This window comes from Hyperoodon ampullatus, assembly GCF_949752795.1.
Source record: "Hyperoodon ampullatus genome assembly, chromosome: 13".
NCBI classification, from domain to species: domain Eukaryota; kingdom Metazoa; phylum Chordata; class Mammalia; order Artiodactyla; family Ziphiidae; genus Hyperoodon; species Hyperoodon ampullatus.
In genome coordinates, this window is record NC_136926.1 from 74247559 (window position 1) to 74254070 (window position 6512).

Here is a 6512-nt window from a genome sequence, read left to right on the forward strand (position 1 = left end):
ATGGTGGTGATGACTTTTTCATGTGCTTATTCACCATTTGGGTATCTTTTTTTGTCAAGATGGCAGAACCACAAGCTGGGAACAGCCAGAATCCCACAGTCAGTGCTGGGAGAGCCATCTGACCAGCACAGGCTGCAATGAGAGTGAGAAATAAACTTCTATTTTGCTAATCCACTGAAATTCTACTCCATATGTTTCCAGAGTTAAACTGTATATAAATTATACCTCCATAAACCTAATTAAAAAAATAAAAAGAATGGCAGAGGAGGGGTGGATCCTGAGAAGACAGGAACCCAAGGGGATGCTGAGCTGACCTGGACCTCCAAGCATGACTCACATGTGGAGAGGGCTTCTGGGCCCTAACCTTTTGTGTTGGGATTTAATCCTGTGCCGCACATTTATTAACTAAATGGTGATCCTTGCTAGAATAGTTCCACTTGCTAGAATGAATTCAGGCTTGAGATGAGAAATTGAACTAGACAAATGCAGATGGGCTGGAATGACCTAACACTGTCAAAATTCCAAGCTCCCCTCTGTTAAACTGGAAGGCCCAGTCTCAGGCTTCAGAGCCCCTCAGGTCACATTGCCCGGGAGCTGCTGATTCTGGACCTGGCTGCCCCCAGAATTAAGTTGAGACCTCCGGGAAGTCTGCTATGCAGAAGTATCTGAAACCTTCTGAACTGTCTTAAGATGAACTTTCCTCCATTCCACAAGGCCTGCTAAGCTCTATCTGAAGAGCTTGCAATTTAAAGAAGTGAAGAGGCTGGGAGGAATAAATTAGGAGTATGGGATTAACAGATACACACTGCCACATACAAAATAGATAATCAACAAGGATTTACTGTATAGCACAGGGAACTATATTCAATATCTTGTAATAACCTATAATGGAAAATAATGAAAAAAAAGAGAAAAATATATATGGAACTTTGCTGTACACCTGAAACGAACACAGTATTGTAAATCAACTATACTTCAATAATAAAAAAAAATAGTGTAAAGAAGTGAAACAAACACATGGGGTTGAAAATGAAAAATATTTTCTCCAGGGTTAAGTCAGGTCCTGGGGTTAAGACTTGTTAGTGGAGGCCACCTGCTATCCTTTTAAATAGATAAAAGACTTTTCAGTCTGCCACCGTGAAAAACTACATCCATTTCTCCCCCGAGCCCCTCCCATTCTCCCACACCCTGCTCTCCTCACCCCCAAAACCCTATAATTAAAAAGGCTCTTTTCATTCTGGAATACAATTCAAGCACAATCACTAGGAAAACCCTGCCCTGTTTCTGTGGTTACTGACAACTCCCTTTGTGTAAATCTCATTAAATCAAACTGGGGACTCCCAGTCTTTATGACAAATTCTAGGAAGAGAAAGCTATGTTGAATTTAGAAATGATGTTGCAAATCTCAGGTGTGAGACCTCTTTGGATTAGAAAGTAATATTATTTATCTCCCTGAAACCACTACTAAATCAACCATGAAAAATTGATAATGGTTTTTGTCACCAAGCGTCCTTTTTCTACTGTGGTAGTGTTCTTTGTGTTTCCCTTTCCAGAAACAGAAGGCTTTCTTTAACAAGCTATTCTTATTTTCATGTCTTTAAGAAGACAAATGAAATTACTGAAAGTATTGCTTTGGAAACTATTTTCAATTCATTTTCATCCTGTACATTTTTTGTATTTAGGAGCAATTTGCTTCTCATTTGAAAAGAAAAATGTTTCTTATTTAAAGCATAAGCAACAGTGGGTGTTCCCTATAGCCTAAGAGGCTTGAAATGTAAAATGGTTCTCATGTAAAGCTAGAGACAACAGAAAGATTTCCCTATAACAGAGTAGCATACAATATAGAATACTTACACATTTAACAACCTCTGGGCCTAGAGGTTGTGTTACCGGCTCTTATCCTTCTTTTTCTTCCCTTTAATTTTGTTATTTCTATTTCCATTCTAGAATTTCCAAAATCCTTAACTATAAAGAGTCCTCTTCTCTTGTGTCTTTTTCCATCAAAGGATATAAATGACATAGACATTTCCTTACCATCAAATGCACAAGTAGACTATACTGGGCCCTATTCTGGGTACTACCCAAAAAGGGCTGTGATGGGACCCACCCTGTGGGCTTATGTACGGATATGCCCTTTCTTTGTGTGAATTCTCTTCCCTGCCACTGTGCCAAGTCCTAGTGACCGGAAACAAGCTCCTTGGGGGCTTCATTTAAAGGATTAACTTCCACGGACTCCTCAGTCTTAAAGGGATCTTTCACATGCTCCACCTTGCTTAATTCATGCTGATTTCCTAACTTTGCCCATGTATCTACGCCTGAGAATCTAGAGCTGTTGGGACTTGGTCAGACATACTTTATAGAAAAAGGATAACCTGGTAGAATAATCTTCAGACAGAGATAAATAAAGATAGCTTTAAATCAGAACTAGAAATATCTTTACCTTGAATGAGATAGTGAAGACCTAGGAAGACCTTAGGAGGTTTAGGAGTAGAGAAAAGACTGTCAGACAAAAAGAGGGTGGAGAAGAGGGCAAAAGGGAAGAGGATTACAGAGGCACACCCTCTTGTGAGATGACATCGTGATTAGCACAGAGAAATGAATATTTATGAAGGTGGCGCTGATTATATTACGAGGGAATCATTTGAATAATCATGAATATGTTTCCATGCATTTGGACCTAATGGGACGGTGTTCAGCCTTTAATGAGGCATTGGCGCGTGTTTGCAGAGCCTGGGAGCGGGGAGTGGGAACACAGAGAAGGGGACGAACAATACAGGTCACAAGGTTTCCGCATGTATTTTTCTCACTGTACTGCTCTCGTCTCCCTGCCGTCCTGTCTATATAGATCTAAGGGAAAAACTCTGTAAAGTCATGCACTGGGTGCCTTCGGTGCAGAGGCCAAAATGGTTTGCTGTTGTTTTGTTTAATTTATTTATTTTTTGTTTTATTTTATTTTAGGCTGTGTTGGGTCTTCATTGGTGCACGTGGCCTTTCTCTAGTTGCAGGGAGCGGGGGCTACTCTTCGTTGCGGTGCGCGAGCTTCTCATGGCGGTGGCTTCTCTTGTTGCGGAGCATGGGCTCTAGGCACGCAGGCTCAGTAGTTGTGGCACTCGGGCTTACTTGCTCCGCAGCATGTGGGATCTTCCCGGACCAGGGCTCGAACCCGTGTCCCCTGCATTGGCAGGCGGATTCTTAACCACTGCGCCACCAGGGAAGCCCGGTTTGCTGTTTTTTTCTAAACCTACTTTGCGAATGAATGGGGCGGAGTGAGGCTCTAAGTGTTATGCAGATTGTGAAACAGAGTTTTTGGATGGTTAAGTGACTTTTCCAAGGTCACAAAGCCATAGAATGGCCAAGCCAAGGCTTCAGATGCACCCCCTGGGTCACTCCCAAGTGCATATAGGGTGAATATGCCACCCCTGCTCTTAACCAGGTCCTAAAACCAGGTGTGTGATCTCAGTTGGAATACTGTGGGTTTTGGCCAGGTTCGAGTCTTGGCCAAAACCCAGACTGAACCTGGCCAAAACCCAGACTGGGACTTGAACCCACGTGGCCGAGTGCTTTCAGGACTTAAGGAAGCTCAGGTTCTTGATGTCTTATCGCAGAAAGAATTCAGTGAGAGACAAAGTGATAGGTAAAAAGTGGATTTATTTAGAGAGAAACACACTCCACAGACAGAGTGTGGGCCATCTCAAAAGGCGAGAGCAGCACTAGGGTCTGGGGTTGTCAGTTTTTATAGGAGTGGGTAATTTCATAGGCTAATGAGTGGGAGGATTATTCCAGCTATTTCAGGAAGGAGCGGGGATTTCCCGGAATTGGGCCACCGCCCAGTTTTTGATCCTTACAGTAGCCTTAGAACTGTCATGGCGCCTGTGGGTGTGTCATTTAGCTTGCTGATGTGTTACAATGAGCGTCTACTGAGGCTCAAGGTCTAGTGGAAGTCAACTTGTCCACCATCTTGGACCCATTTGGTTCTAATCCGTTTACGTCATGTCCTCAGGCAATGTCATTCTTTCAAAGGTTGTGCCCTGCCCCCTTCCCTCCTGTGTCAGCAGGAGGCAAGAAAAGCATAGAGGGATGGGTGCGTGATGCTGAGTTGTTCAATGGGCAGGGAGGAGCTGGGGGCGGAGGAGGAGGGCTTCGAAAGCGTAGAAGGTTCCACCTCAACAAACTGAGCTGGACTGGTTTCTCTGGAAAGACACACGGAACCAGCCCCGCATAAGGCATAAACCCGCATGCCAACTCAGTTCTTTTCTACCAAGAGAAATAGAGCTCTCCTTGGTCCAGGCATGCTCGTGTGGGCTGTACGTGCAAGGGAGAGGCAGGTGATGTCGTGCCCTGGAGGTGAGCGAGCCTGGCTCCAAATCTCAGCTCTTTTTCTATAGCTGCAGTTTGACCTGGGGCAAGCCCTCTAGCTTGGGTTCCTCGGCTGGAAGACAGGCTGTGCGAGGCCGAAATGCAACAAGGAGTGTAGCAAGGCGCCTAGCACAGGATGCAGACCCACATATGGGAGCTATTATTAGCTTCTCCCTGCAGGCGGAAGCGGAATTGCACGCGGAGTGCAGGCTCGCTGGGAACCAGAGCGGGGGAGGTAAGCGGGTGATTCAGCTGCCCGGTGCATCCTTTCCGCGCGGGCTACACCTGCCACATTCGCTGGCATCTATCGCCGGGGGGGAGGTTCTGGGTCCGGCGCTGTCAAAGCTGGAATCCCACTGGAGTTTATTCCCCCCAGGTTCTAAGCTAACCAACCCCCTCCTGTGATTGACACATTCTTTCTTTAGATATGCTAATACAGTCAATTAGATTACAGGCTAGTTTGGCCTTGGCAGGCTTTGTCTCTTAAGCGACTTTACCTATCTCAGGCCTTTCATATTAGATTTTTTAATAGTGCATCTCAAAGGAGGACTTTTAACCCTATTTCCGAGTTCTTTCAGGGGTACCCCAGTCTGGTGACCTCCAACCCTGACCGGGGGCCCATCCATTCTTCCTGGTATCCACTGGGACCTTGGGCAGTTTTTTTTTTTTAATAAACATTAGAAACCACACCTCTCTTTCGTAATCTATGAACTAGGTTGTTCGGTGAGTTAAGAAGAATAAATGAAGTCATCCTTGAAGGATTAAATGAGAAAATCTTGAGTACCATAGTGTATGGTGGATAGTCAGCACTTAATAAATGTGTTGAATGAGTGAATGAATAAATATTACCTTTGATTACTGGGGCCTCCTGCCATGTGCCAGGCACTTTGCTACTCTTTGGGGATATAATGCTGAACCAGATAGCGGTCCTGCCCCCTTGGAGCCTACAGTCCTTGAGGGATTGAGACAAACAAGAAACCCCCATGCTGGGGAATAAACGCAACCGCTGGAGAAATACAGGGTGTTCCTGGGGCGCGTAGCTAGAGGACCCACATCAGTGACAAGGTCTCCGAGGCTCCCCAGAAAAAGGGGGCTCCTGAGGCCAAAAGCTCAGCCTCTGCACCGGTGCAGAATCGAATCTCGGAGACAGTTTTGGGGGAAGTAGAAAAGATAGCTTCATTACTTTTCCAGGCAAAGGGGGACACAAAGGGCTCCTGCCTCGAAAGGGAAAACTACGTGTCCCAACCCCAGAGGATGTGATGAGGGGTTTATAACAGTGGTTCAAGGGCGGGATTTCCGACAAGATTAGGGTGTGAGCAGGGCCTGCCCTCCTTTAATGTCGTCTCAGGTGGTCGTTCTCCTAATCTCCATGAGTTTCTCTGCTCCCTGTAATCTCGCCTCAGATGGTTTCTTGGCTGCTCCTCCTTTGATTAACAACTGTTCGAGTCTGCCCTTTGGAACTCAGGGAAGGTCATGGAGGCCGGAGTCTTCCCTACAAGAAACGGGGGAGCAAAAAAAAAAAAAAAGGCCTCTGTACCTGGGAGCCCCACAGGGCCCCGCTCCATTTCACTCCAAGATATGACATGAGTGGTAAGAGTTTAGCCAGCCAGAGGCGGAGAACCTCAGTGCCCTGGTGCAAAAGTCTTCAATGCAAGAAAGACTTTCTTCCTACAGTGAGACCCTGGGGGACTATGGGAGTGTACCTTGCAATGGGGGGGATTTGGGTCTGACAAGAGGCATGAGAGGTAGGCAAGGGTTCGATTTTGGAGAGCTGTGTAAACCACGTAAGGGAGTTGGATCTTCTCCTAAGTACCATGGGTGTTTAGGAGACAGGGTCCACAAGCTTGATAAAAATGACTCAGGGCTTTCAAGCTTGGACTCCATGTGGAGTAGTGGTCAATATGAGACAGGAAGGAAGCGGGCAGGGCACAACCCTTAAAGAAGGACACGGCCCTTGAGAAAAACTGGATATGTCAAGAAGTGGTTAGAACTGGTTAGGCCCAAGATGGTGGAAGGTTAGACTTCCAGTAGACCTTGAGCCTCATTATACCCTCATTTTAATACATTAGCCTATGCTGAGTGACATGCCCACAGGCACCATGACATTTCTGAGGCTGGCCAAAAACTGGGTGGTGGCCCAGTGTCTGGAAATCCCC